This window comes from Phyllostomus hastatus, unplaced genomic scaffold, assembly GCF_019186645.2.
Source record: "Phyllostomus hastatus isolate PE091 unplaced genomic scaffold, TTU_PhHast_1.1 phas_contig_234, whole genome shotgun sequence".
Taxonomy (NCBI): domain Eukaryota; kingdom Metazoa; phylum Chordata; class Mammalia; order Chiroptera; family Phyllostomidae; genus Phyllostomus; species Phyllostomus hastatus.
This window is the reverse complement of record NW_025333775.1, coordinates 69,085-83,006: the sequence shown is the minus strand read 5'-3', so window position 1 is coordinate 83,006 and position 13,922 is coordinate 69,085. Positions and strand designations below refer to the sequence as shown.

General features: G+C 41.5%; 1 long non-coding RNA gene across 1 annotated transcript; it reads right to left on the bottom strand.

The window, feature by feature from the left end:
- Window positions 1-5,575: 5,575 nt before the first annotated feature.
- Window positions 5,576-12,997, bottom strand: LOC123817899. The gene is made up of 3 exons (XR_006785554.1): window positions 12,895-12,997; window positions 6,815-7,022; window positions 5,576-5,691 (listed from the first exon to the last, which is right to left on the bottom strand). It is a non-coding gene; the product is annotated as an uncharacterized LOC123817899 (long non-coding RNA).
- Window positions 12,998-13,922: the final 925 nt, after the last annotated feature.

Sequence of the window (13,922 nt, the reverse complement as noted above, 5' to 3'; positions counted from 1 at the left end):
ATGGACTTCTATTTCCTTTCCTGAGATACAGTACCTGAGACTGGGAACAGAGGGAAGAAAGGACTGTATGTGTTTGTGGGTGTTCTAAGTGACTTTGGGGTTTTGATGAAGACATTAGGTCACTACTTTAAGTTTGTACAACATTAAATAAACATTTCCTTTCCATGAGTCTCTGGATTGAGAGACATCTTTCCCATAGATGGCAGACATAACAGACCTGGAGGTTCCTTTCAGTAATAGTAGATTGCCCCCCTTGTTGTTCTGTAACATGACCACCCACCACCCTTGGGAACAGCTAACTGCCCAGAACAGGAATGTTGCAGCTTCACTCAACTAATCCTCCCTGATTACATCTTGTTTGTCCACCCCCATCCCCCTTATAAAAGATCTGGCCAGGAAAGAGAAGGGAAGATGCTTTGTTAAGGTATGAACTCACCATCTTCGCGGATCGCTGGCCATCTGAATAAAGCACCCATAAAAGATTCAATTCCTGTCATTGCTTGTTAGACTTGGTAGTGACAGGAAGCCCAAATGCCAGTGTCTTTCTGGTTACAAAAGTACATTCCACATTGCCAGTATCAACAATGGAACAAGGATGAACAATCAGAACATCTTCTGAGCACTTATACACAATATTTCAAATTGGCAAAAAAAGGTGCAGATATGAAACAAACTTACCATGACCACAGGGGTCCTTATAAAAACATTTATTTTTTTACAGTCATTTCAAGGTTGTCCTTGAGCATTCCTGTGGTATGTATTTTTGGAACTAGGTTAATTTACACATCAACGTGGTTGGGTGATATTGAATCTCACAGGCACCCCTCTGTGACACAATCCAACCTCAGGTCCTCAGCAACAGAGACGTGACTGGGGGTTTCAGGCAGACACCACCTCAGCAGGTACTATTAAAATCGGGGCCATGTAAAAGCACAGTGAAAAACTGATTAAGCAGTAGTGATAGAAGTGCAAACACTGACCTCAGACATGAGTCAGGGTCACAGAAAATCTACTTCTTCCTGATCAGCCCTGGGTGATATCCTGACACACGGGGCCGGTTTCTTTTGAGGAACTAAGACCCTCATCAGAGTGAAGCTGTGGACAATGAAGCATGGAACACTTTTTAAAAGCAGATTCAAATTTATCTTTTAGATTTTCTGTACTAAGATGTCAAAAGTTGATACACTTAGAAAACATAATAATGCTTTAGTATTTTATCTTGTTTGGTAATAATTTAGGTACTCAAAAACTTGAATGATATGACTAGGCAGGCCAGAAACAAGCTTTCGGTAAAACTTGTGGAACCAGCCTGAGAGTTGTGTCTCTGCTGTGAATGGAAGCCTGGTCGCCTACCCAGATGTGCCTTGCAGGAAATGAATTTTGACCTGGCTACGGGAAAACAAAAGACTTAGAACACAGCTTCTTTGATCCCCCTCCCTTAACTGCCTAGAAAAAACTCAGGTGAAGGACAAGCTCCATCCAGGAGGGTCAGTCACATGCCATATGGGGCAAATTTTATTTACCAAACATTTGCTGTGGCCTCTCCATGGCAATGGCTTTCCTGCCTTTTGAAGCCTCAAAGCACAGCCCTCTTTCCTCCTTAGCTTCAGAATAACATATAAGCCTCAACTACCCAATACTTTTTGAGTGTCTATTCCTATCACTTCAGATTAGTAATTTGTCTAATACACTCTACATTGCCTCTCTTAATTTGGCTCTCTTAATTTGATTATTAGCCCAACTAGAGAAATGTTAAAAATAAAAGAGAACAATCTTTTTTCCTTCCATAGCTTGCTGTTATGATTTTTTCTCTAAAAATAAATGGTGAAAAACTACCTTACAGGTGTGATACAAAGAAATGCAGATATGACTTGGAGTCTAACACTTGTCAGCAAAACAGGTTGCAGGTGATATATTGCTGGAGATAAAACAAGTATTTAACTTGCTAAGCACTAGTTGGATAGATCTCTTTCCTGCTCTTAAGGTCACATCACCAACAAATCCCCCAATGGGTTGCAGAAACCTGGGGTGTCTACAAGAAGACAGATCTCTGGGCCTTAATAACCAAAGATCCTAGAGAAAATGATGCCAGGAAAGAAAGAAATCAGATTTAGAAAAATCATCGAAATTACATAATAAGTGAGTGTTTTCAGAGCCCACAACACTAAACCTCTTCATCACGATTTTTTCCTCTTTGTCCCCTTAAAACAACTTAACTATAAACCACTGCATGGCTCAGGTATTTGAGCATCAGCTGCTCATTGTTTGTGCATTGGTTCCTCTGAAATATGTGCTTTTTTTTCTTTTCCCTGCAGCCTGATGTCAGTATTTGGGTGTCTAGACTGAGCAAACAGACCCACATTCAGGAGGGTGGACAACAGTATGTATAAATTCCTAGGCCTGTGCCTTCCCTTCCCTTAGGATGGAGAACACTGCCTCAGGCCTTGTTTGGTGAAAACAGAGAGGAAAACATGGGGTGAAGTCAGCCTTTTAAGGTATGAGAGATCTTTGGAAGAAAAAAGGAGTGAAAGTAAACTATTTTCAAATTCCCTCAGCATCTAATTTAGGCAGAGTAAATACTTTATTATAATCAATGTTAGCATCATACTACCAGGTTCCTTTGTATTTAATAAGAGATGAAGGGTTTTATTTTTCCTTATCAACAACCAATTCTACAATGACATGTTTGACAATTGAAGTCAGTTCTGACACTAACTACCCAAAGTGTGAAGACCCCACAAGTTCAAGGCTGAGTAACACAAAACTTAAAATTTGGGAGTAACCTTAACCCCCCTCAGGTTTTATGATTATCTAGAAAAACTTCCAAAACTCAGGGAACACCTTTACTTTCTATTCCTGGTTGGTTCTAAGAATATAACCCAGACTCAGCTAAATGGAAGAAACTCACAGGGGAAGGCATTAGGGGTGATGCATTAAGCTGCCTCATTTTTCAAGAAATGTCCAATTTCCCAGCACCTCTATGTGCTTAGCAACACAGAATTTTTCTGAATGGAATGTTTATGATTTTCTTTATGGAGTTTTCCTATGTTGACATGATTGATTACATAATGGGTCATTGATAATTACCTGTAGCTCCTCTGCCCTTTCAGAAGGTTGGAGAGTTGGGCTGTGTGGGCCCAATGTAAAAAGGGCCACATGCTGACCAGCACTGAGGGGGCCTGCAGGGGAGCCTTCTAAACTCAGAAACCTAACAGTAACCATATGGAAAGATCTGAAAATTAAACTTTCTCATGAAAATTGAGTCATGGCAAGGAATGTGTTTTAGGCTCATATCTTCCCAGACAAAGGTCAGTCTTTACCTCAACCGAGCCTTTCTACTGTCTTTTTTGCATCTATAATATCATACATTTGAATGTCAGGTTAAAATTTTTTTCTCATCCTTCACTGCACCAGAGCAGAGACCAGAAAACCCATGATATCGTTACTGATATCATGTTAATTGTTAACTGCTGAGTACCCAACAATATAAGAATGTACATAACTATTGTTTTAATTATCATTCAATTCCAAAGATTACCCCATTTTGCTTTTCTCTGCCTCCCTAATCTGTAACCAATACACTTCAGGTAACCCCTCATGCCTCCTCCTTTGATTGTAATGTATAAAATAAAGTGCAAAACTGCCATTCTCTGGAGCATTTTCTCAATCCGTTGAGATTCTGCTTCTTTGCCACTGTCATCAGATTGGCTACAATAAACCCATAAAAATTCCTTGCTGATTTAAACACTTCTTTTTAAAGACTTTATTTATTTTATTTTTATACAGAGGATAAGGGAGGGAAAAAGAAAGGCTGAGAAATATTAATGTGTGGTTCCCTCTAACATGCCCCCTACTGAGGACCTGGCCCACAACCCAGCATGTGACTGGGAATCGAACCAGCAACTTTTTGGTTTGCAGGCCAGCGCTCAATCCACATTTTATTATATAAAATTATTTTTAAAGGAACTTAAAATTTCATATAGAAGTTTCTGTAATTCTCCTATTTTTCCAGTAAAGAACCAAATATAAAAGAATGCATATTTGCACAGGAACTCAACACTATTAATAAAATAACTATTCCTAGATATCTTCTTGTTTCAAATCCAAATACTTAGTTATCAGCCACTTCTGTGGACTGTGAACATTTTTCAGTAATGTATTTATGTAGTGACTTGTTCAGCATTTAAGTTAAAAAAAAAAGTCAACATCTCTTTGCCCTCACTAGGAAGGATTGCCAATTTACTTAGACTGAAATGCACCAGGGATATACAATGAGTCCCAACTACTTCTTCCAGACACTAAGAGCTGGCTTAAATAATGTTAAATTACCTAGAGATCACACTCTAATTCAATATGTAGATGTTTTACATTTATCCTCTAGGAAATATTAGAATTTCAAAGGACACAATTAACCTATTATAACAGCTAGGTACAAAAGGGCATCAGTTCTCAAAATGTATGCTTTAATTTTGTTAACTCAAGTAAAATATCTTGGCCATTTCCTGTCTAAAGATGGGTACTCATTAATCTTTAAATACTCAGAGGACTGTTATTTTTTCCTTGTTTTATAAAAGGACACAACAGAGAGGATCCTGGGTTTCACTGGATATCATCACAATTGGATTCCAAAATTCTATTGATGTTCCAGGCTTTATATGTCCTACTAGAGTCCAGGTGGCCAGATTCATCTCTGGAACCCAAAAGGAAAACAAGCTGTAGAATCTCTAGAGAAATATTTAAAGCTCCTGCTCTGACACACCTTAGGTCACACTTTCAGAGTTTTTATACAAAAAAAAATTTCTTTGGAAGTTTTAACTCAAAAAAATAGAAATCATCAGAGACCAACAGGATATAAGAGTCAGCAGTTAGACTAGTAGCCAAAGGCATCCCTCCCTGCATGACAGTCATCTCTGTGATTGATATATTATGCAAACAGACAGAAAGATAGTTACAGGCTCTTTTTGTTTATGTTCCTAAATTTGTTGAATCTCTACCGAATTCTCACACAATCAATAATTCTGTCAGTTTCTTCCTCTCTGTACCTAATATTTTTAACTTGACATAACAGTCTTGACACAGTAACCCCACTACCTTCTTTGCAGAATATACACATCCATGATTGCATTTTGCCCACTGATGTATTTCTTCTTCTGAGGAATGGTTTACAGGAAAGTCCTCAATGATGCTGACTTAACTTGGTTTACTCATGGACCCGTGAAAGAGGAACAGGGATGGAACCAAACTGGATGTGCAATAACTCCTATGATGGACATACATGAAAGTATTCATTTACCTGAATAGTAAAGGGCCAACAAGCTAAATTAATTTTTCTAACTTGGATTTGTCGATTGGCAAAAAAAATAGCTAATATTGGCACTAATACTAGCTTTGCCCTTGGTGTTGCACACAACTCTAGAATGTTGCAAATGGGTGAGGCTTCTGAACACCCTCAGAGAAGTACACTAAGAAAATAAAAGAAGCTGCAGAATTACTAGATGTTATACAGACAGTGAAACAATTGGCAATTATTAGCATTTCAGAACATTCTAAAGTATGGAAGCAAAAGAAAAATATTTAGCTGATGATGAAGCCAAAAAGGGAGTATTAAATACCCCATTATTTTGACATGAGAATGCTTGTTTCTTCCTACTCAGTCAATAAAACATTCTCCTTTACTGTTCCAATGGACCGCTGCAGAAAAAGAGAAAGGGGAGATGGCAACAAATATGAGGAATTTTGAACCAGACAAACAGATACGTTCTTCATCAAAACCCAATATTATCTATAGGGACTCATTTACTTGTACTTTCACATGTACGTGAGCTAAAACATTGAGGTTTTAAAATGTGATTTCACAAAGTCGACAATATTCCCAGTAGACTGGGAACCTCCTATGTTAGGTAGCTGGGAAAGTGGGAGGCAGATGTTCTATCTGTCCAAATATAACCTGTGAATATCATTCAATGGTCCCAAATACATTTCCCACTTTCTTCAGAACCACTTGAACTATTTTAATTGAAGTTTATTTAAAGGCTATCAGATCAAGAACACAAATGTGTCTTAATTATAATAATTTGTATGTTTTTCTCACTGGATTGGGGCATTTTCTTGCAGGAAAGCAACAGGCTTCACAAAGGTAAGTTATTATTGGGAAAAATTAACACCAATTGGGGAATCCCCCCTGAGTTACAGTGACTGAGGGACTCATCTCACTGGGCAAACAATGCAATGTGCTTCTAATATTTGTCTTATTTACAATATTTTCATTGTGTCTTCCACCCCACTTTTCTGCATTGGTGAAACAGACAAAAGACACAACGAAAACTCAACTAAATACATTTTCAGAAGTTTTCATCCCACTTGACCAAATACTCCTTAACCTGAGAACTCCATTTTTTGGTAAGCATAGCTTTTCCCCTTATTAAACAGTCCCTGGTCACCCTGTGCATCTAAACAAAGGGACATAAAAGCAAACATTCTGCCTTATAGTCATGAACTTACTAAACAGCTTATAAGTGATACTCATTCCACAAGTGCACCCCTAGGGAATGAGAAAGACGAAGACCATGATGATTTTGTCTATTGGAAGACACATCAAATAAAGACTCTCTCCAACACAGTAAGAAAAAACTTTCTCAGGTGCCCCACTGTCAATGAACATCAACCTCTCTGGCACCTGCCTCCACTTACAGAAACCCTGCACTCTTCAGTGATGAGAAGTTTCCAACATAGGACAGACATGGCTCTCTCCAGATACTGACAATAGCTCTACCTACAAGTGGATGTTGAACTTTAATAGTTCGATTGTCTTTACCTGTTTGCTAACTCGGTAAGCTGTTTACAACCAAACAGGAAGGTTCCCCAGGGTGAAAAGCCTCAAGTGCTTAGCAATGAGCACACCTGTGCTGGACCTGGTCTGCAGGGTGGCCTTGCCTCCACTGGCACATTGCTGCTCATGTGATTTGGAGCTTCTGCCCTGGCACCAAGCAGTTAGTGGAGACCACGATCCTGCCAGGGCACACCTGAAAAAGTTGACAAATATTTTATTGAGATCTTCCCTCAAATCACACCAAAAATCTTTACCTTTTGAAACCAATAAAACTCCTCAAGACAAAGAAAGCAGCATGAAATTTTCAAGGCTCACCTACTCACATCTTCTTTCAAATAAATTCTTCTTCTCTTACACTCTAAGGGGACCCCACAAAACTTGCCATATAGTTTACAGGTTTGCAAGTAGGGAAACAAATGAGCACTGGCATTTTATCCTAGGCAAACCTGAACTTGTCCCCAAGGTGCCTTTTCTGTGACTGTGCACTAAGCTGAGAGCAGCCCCTCCTAGCCTCACATCTTTCCCATAGTGCTGTAAGAGAGCCACAGCAGCCCTGCTGAGTCTCTCTTCTGCTACTCTTTCTATCTACACTCATCCTTATTTCAATACCCCTAGACTAATAAACTTACATTCAAATTCACCTGGGCTTGTTGTGAGAAAGTTTTCCTGCACAAACTTAAGATCCTACACCCTGCCCATTGACTTTATGCAAACTCACGCTAGGTTTGGCCCCATTCCTGGCAACACTTGGAAATTTAGACAAAACACTATTGCAAAATGAAGAAAAAGGCTATGTGAGTGTACTTAGGATAAAAGTAAGTTGTATGTCTTAATAAGATGATTATCTCTCAATGTGTAAAAGAGACAGTAAAAGCTAAGAAGATCAAAAAAAGTTGTAGATATTTACTAGAATAAAAATATTGAGAAAGGAATTTTATGAAAATGCCAGAACCTGATTATGTGAATGTCCTTACACCCTATCTCAACAAAGACTACTAACTATATTAATGCAAATGGAAGCTGAAATGCCTGTAAAACATGGCGCTCCATATCTGATCCTGAAGCTGAGGAAACGTACTTATGAAACTTACTGTCCTCGCCTGTGGAGCTCTTAGATGGTAATTGTACTTCACAGCATTGTGTTCCTACAGCCTGGTGCCCAAATTAACCTTAAGTTTACAGCTTCCAAGTGTACACCTAGTAAAAATCAGATGAATAATCAATAGTTAATAATAGGTGGGCCATAGTAAATTGAGAACGCATCTCATGGTGAGAACTTTTAAACTGAAGAGGTGTGTAGTGTGCCCTCAAACTATAAGTAAATGTTACACAAGATGCAAAACAGACAGAAATGAGACAGCACAACTTAGATCATGAAAGCTTATAGGTTAGCAATGATCCAGAGTGTTTTTCTACTAAAGGCCTGTGGGACTCACTGCCTCCCATGTACCTGCTTTTCTTCTCTGAGAACATTTGGCTTTGACTTCCATCCAAGGTGAAGGTCTTGCTGCATCTGCAAGGGTTTATGGTTCAGCAAGACAAACGCTGCCACTAAGACTTCCTAAGAGTCCCTTCCCAGCCCTTAAGACAATGTTATCTGACCAAAAGTTCAGTCACCAATGCATCCTTTAGGTTCATTTATGACCAAAATGTGGAAGTGTGGACAAAAGAGAAGCCACATAATAAAGCGGACAAGCTCAGGGGAGGCCTGTGTGGTGGGCCTCACAAACTCAGAGACCTGAAGTAACCAGAGAAGAGGGTCTGAAATTAAAACTTTTCACTGAAAGTGAGTCATGGTGGATAGTCATGTCCTAGGTCAGTACATTGTTATACAATTGTCAACGTTTATCTTACTGAAGCTGCTGATTGTCTTTTTGCCTCTACCATAACATACATAACTGTCAGGGAAATTTCTTTTTTTCCATACCCCTCCCTGCACCAGACCAGAGACCACAAACTCCTCATTGTTATTGTTATGATGTTGATTGTCAACTATTAAGTACTCTGTACCAGTGAATGTAAAAAAAGTATGTGTCTCTTTGTTTTTCCTTTTTCCCAATCTCAGAAAGTTCTGTATTTTGCTTTCTCTTGCCTCCCTGATCTATTCCCAATGGATTTCCTGGAACCCCTCAGGCCTCTGGCTTTGACTGTACTGTATAAAATCATGTGCAAAACTGCCATCCTCCAGAGCATTTTCTCAAGCCACTGATATTTTGCTTCCTGGCAACTGTCGTCAGTTTTGACTCAAAGAGACTCATAAGAATTCTTTACATGTTGAAACGTTTCTTCTGTTGATGGCTAAAATTCTACCCTTCTGACCAAGACCTGCTGTTTCTGCCAACCTGCCCTTACTCTGCAACTACCCAGAGGCCTGCCAAGGACTGTCTGAACATGACAGAGACACTCATCGCCCTTGGCACAGAGAACATTCCAAAGGTTTAGCTCCTCGTTTCTAAGAACCAGGAAAGACCAAATGTCTTTTTATGATGTCACCTGAGAAAACAGTCTTCTTGAGGTGGATCACTGACCTGGAGGCACACAGCCTGCAAGTGAACTCAGACGTGCCATGTATTGTTCATAAGCACTTAGCATCTACACTGAATTAACATCCTTCTATGTTTCCTCTCATATCAAAGGGACTAAAACGTTGAAAACTACTGTTCCCCAACTCCCCATGATTCAAAATCCAGATGTGAATCAAATTCAGCCTCTGAGGTGCACTTGTGTTTAATTCAGAAACTGGAAGGGAGATGGAGACATATTTCTGCTGCTGTGTTGACTGCTGGGTGGGCAGCAGCAGACACAGCTTCATGTGATGAAGCAGCTGTTTCTGTACCTCTGGGTGGGGCTGCGGTCGTGCAACCTTCAGACCAGACTTCCAGGGGTAACTCCCTCACTTCCATTTCTCTAGCTATTTATATGTGTACAAGCACCTAATTCACTGAGTTTAAGACTTTTCTCCATAAGTGTTCATAGAACTGTTATGTGTTACAGCCCCAACTTAGAAAAATGCAAATGTCCATAAAGGGTGAATGGATACACACGTTTAATGCATCCTTGGAATGAAATAGGACTAGAGGCTAAAAAGAAAGAACAATGTCAAAATAATCGTGTTGAGTCAAGTAACCAAAGTCCGTCTGAAATTACAAATGCATGATTCAAATTTTGAAAATTCTAGAAAATGAAAATGAATTTGCAATGACAAAAAGCAACTGAAATTCTCTCCAAAACATGCTTGGGGTGGAGAGGGGCAGAATGAAGAGATTATGAGAGGGCGGGAAGAGGCTTCAAGAGTAAGGGACACGTTCATTAAATTCATTGTGACAGCTTCTCTGGTGCACTCATCTGGAAAAACTCCATATGTTGTATACTTTCCATATATTAAGCATATTATATTCCACTATAACTCAATAAATATGTTAAAATTACATATACACCCATGAAAATGGTGCTTAAAATATAAGGTGAATAGAAAGTATAAAACTCAAAAACTACCTACCTCTAAAATAACCTTACCCTGCTCACTTTTCTGCTTCTCCAACAGAAGGTGAAGAGAGTTCTTCACAGCCTGGAGCCTTTCCCGGGGGCTGCTGACCCCACCTCAGAATCACCCACAGGCCAGCAGGGTCCACCCTTTCCAGTATCAATCCTATAATCGTTCTCCCTCTGCACACTCCCCACTGGGGAGTTTGTCTGCTCCTCCATCCAGTCGAGCATCTGCCCAACAAAGGTCAGTCCTCTGCAGACAGCCTTTCCATATACCCTCTGTTCTTAGAGGGGAAAATGGCCACTAATTCTTCCTGTCTTAGCTAAGATGATAGCTTGTCAGAAGTGCTCTCTGTGATCCCCAGACCAGCTGAGGTGCATGCTGTGTATGCACCAGAAGTATCGTGTGCTTTTGTTTTATGGCCCTTCCTTGATTTATAATTAATTAATTGAAGCTGTGATTTGTATGAGAGCCTACCCCAGTTACAAGGTAAACTCAATGAGCACAAGGCCCACATGTGTCTTATTCTCTTTGGAGATTCCAGGGCCGAGCCAAGAGCCTGACACATAACAGGTGCTCAGTAAACACTCATTAAACCAATAAGGGAAACTGCACAATGAGAGCTTGTCACCCTGTGGGATACTTACAGTCAAATTATGTTCTTCCACACACTAAGGCATTGATATCAGCATGAGAGGAGGCACTGCAGGCTTAAGGACACCCCAGGGTCAGTTATTTACTTCCTGTACAGTCAGGAGGTAAGAAAAACCTCCTATGAGAGGTTGGTCCACCCTTTATTCCCAGAAAATCACAGCCCTCCACAGGCCCACCTTGTGGGTTTTGTCTCATCATCCAGGGCCTGTGTTTTTCCTGTTCTCACAGATACCTGACCTCAAAGAAACTCTGGATCCTCAACCCCTGGTAGACTTACTGCCAGGGGAGGAAGGAGCACACACTGTCCTTGAAGAAATCAGGGAATGACTTTCCATGCCCAGAATCGCTGCTCTGTGAGACAGCTGCCTGTTGGTTCTGAAGATATCTCACCAATTCCCAATGTCCTCAGGAATAAGAAAAACATTTTGTACAGGATAGGATGGGAGAACCCAGAATGTGTGGTTGCTTCCATCTCAGAGGGGCTGAAGATTTCATAAGAACCTCTATTCCCTTAATGGAAGAACCCACAGGGCCCCTGATTGAATCATCACACCAAGCTGCTTCAGCTCCTGGGCCCTGAGAGGAGGCCAAGATCAGATGAAAGGGACAAAGATGACTTAGTTGCAATGCCACAAATGATGATGGGGACACAGCAGTTTAGGGGATCAACCTTCCAGGCCCGCACCCTTTCCCAAAAGCCTCAGGAGAATATTCCCCAGGCCCTTCCTTTGAATGGTTGAAAGCAGAGAGCTCTGTCTGAGGCAACACATACCTTTGGTGGGACACTTCTTCTGTCACTGGATTCATACCACTGTACACAGTAGCTAACCTCTCACTGGGCTCACCCTGCACTGGTCAGCATCCTGTGCAGCACCTGACATTGGTGGCAAGTCTACTGCTGAGCTCCCAGGGACAACATTCAAACACATGAAAACACAGGAAACTGAGACATGAACCTGGCTTAGGGTCAGAAGATGGAGTCTGATTTTCATCCCCTGCTTCAACAGGCCTTTCCTGGGCCCTCCCTCCTGACTGCTCTGTCCCACAGGCTACTTCTAGAGACTGTTAACAAAAAGGGGCTGTGCAGCAACCCTGACAAGCTCAGGGGCCACATGGCAGGTCTGGCAAGCTCAGGGACCAAATGTAAGCTAACACAATATTCTCATCAGAAATTTCTAACTGGGCAGGTGATGGCAGGTCATCGTGTCCCAGGCCTATAAACTTCATTAGCAAAGGTAAGTCTTTACCTTAGGTGAGTTCTGATCCCTGTTTTTATGCCTCCTGGAGAGCACAATCCAGACACATCAGAGTCATTCTTTTGTGTGCTAGACCACCATTCAAAGGCACAGACTCTGGGACCAGTGTATGACACCCCACAACAATTCTTATTACCTGGTCATCTGCATACCTTCTCTATGTCCAGTAAATATTAATTGTTCTATACTCACCAATGTAAAATATTATGTTTCTTTATTTTAGACTTTTATCTAATTCTAAAGATTTCCTTGCTATGCTTTCCCTCACCTCCTAAAAAATTCAATGCTCCATTTTTCATCTCCTGTGATTATAATGTATAAATTAGATGTAAAAATGTCATTCTTCACAGGATTTGAGATCTGCTCTCAGCCATATGTAGTCAGTTTGGCTCAGATAAACCCATTAAATTGCCCCCAAAGCTGTGAACATTGCTTACTGTGACAGGGCCCGGAGCACCTTCACTCTCAGGGGTTCTGTGCTGCTCTCTACTCCATGCCTGGCATCATCCATGGGCAAGTCTGGTGGCCACAGAAAAGCCTCCCAGGCAGCAATCAGAGGTTGTCCCAACACTCAGGGAGCCCAGGGACAGGCCCCACAAAAGGACATGGAGAGGAACGGTTTACCTGAAGCCGTGCCTCCATCACCAGGAAGCCCACAGGCAACTGACCTTTCACCACATTCCTTTATTCCTGGGACACGCAGGACACGTCCCACTTCACACCCAACACTGCAGCTCCAATTCCGAGTTCTGGTTTTGGTTCTTTGTCCCTAGAAGCAAAAGCCATCCTGATGACAATATGACACAGAAGAAGGGTCCCCTCTGCAGTTATCACCCAGCTTGACCCCTTCTCACCCCCAGAGTCATCTCTGTGACCTGCCTGCTGGGAGGAAATAAAACCTTCTCAGAGAATCTGAGAACACAAAGCAGACAGGATTCCCAGCTGGGTTTCTGTGTCACAAACACAAGCGACCCCCATTTGGGGACACCTGGGGCTCTCTGTGAGGTGCTTACAGACACAAGGCAAAGGCACAGCAGAGGCCAATGCTGGCCTGAGTGGGTCATTCCTTCAGGGACACATGTGTCCCCGTCAGCCTTACTTGCAAGTGTATTTTACAGGCCAGGAGTATTACCTTGTCCTGAACGCTTGTTACATATAGAGTCACTGGTCCACTACACCCCTACTGAGTCAGAATCTGCAGTTAAAAGGGTCTGCACATTTTTCCTATGCACAGAGAGCAGGAGAAATGGTTCTACCTTCACATCAAGAGATCTAATTTTGAATGGGCATCCACATTAGCTGGACAGCAGCTGAAGCAGGTGTGTGAAGGTGGCAGTTGAGCATCACAAAGTTTACAAAGTTTCACAGGTGATTCAGTGCACAGCACTGATGACATTATTGTAACAAGTTTTTTCTGGAGGTAGCTCAAAAATTTGTGCTCTGAGGGTCAAAGGCCAATGTGAAACAGAGAAGCTACTGGGCACCTGGCAGGGAGCTATAGGGAATGCCTGAAAGCCAGGCAGCCCAGGCCTCTGCTTTTTCCAACACAGCCTGTGAGTGTGTGCTAGTGTGTATGTGTGTGTGATGTTTAGAGGACTCAACAATACCCAGAGAACCAGAACACAAAAGGACAGTAAACTGTTAAGAAGGTACAGGGTAGCAAAAATGAGGGCAGAGAGTGGGCGGGGTTCTAGGC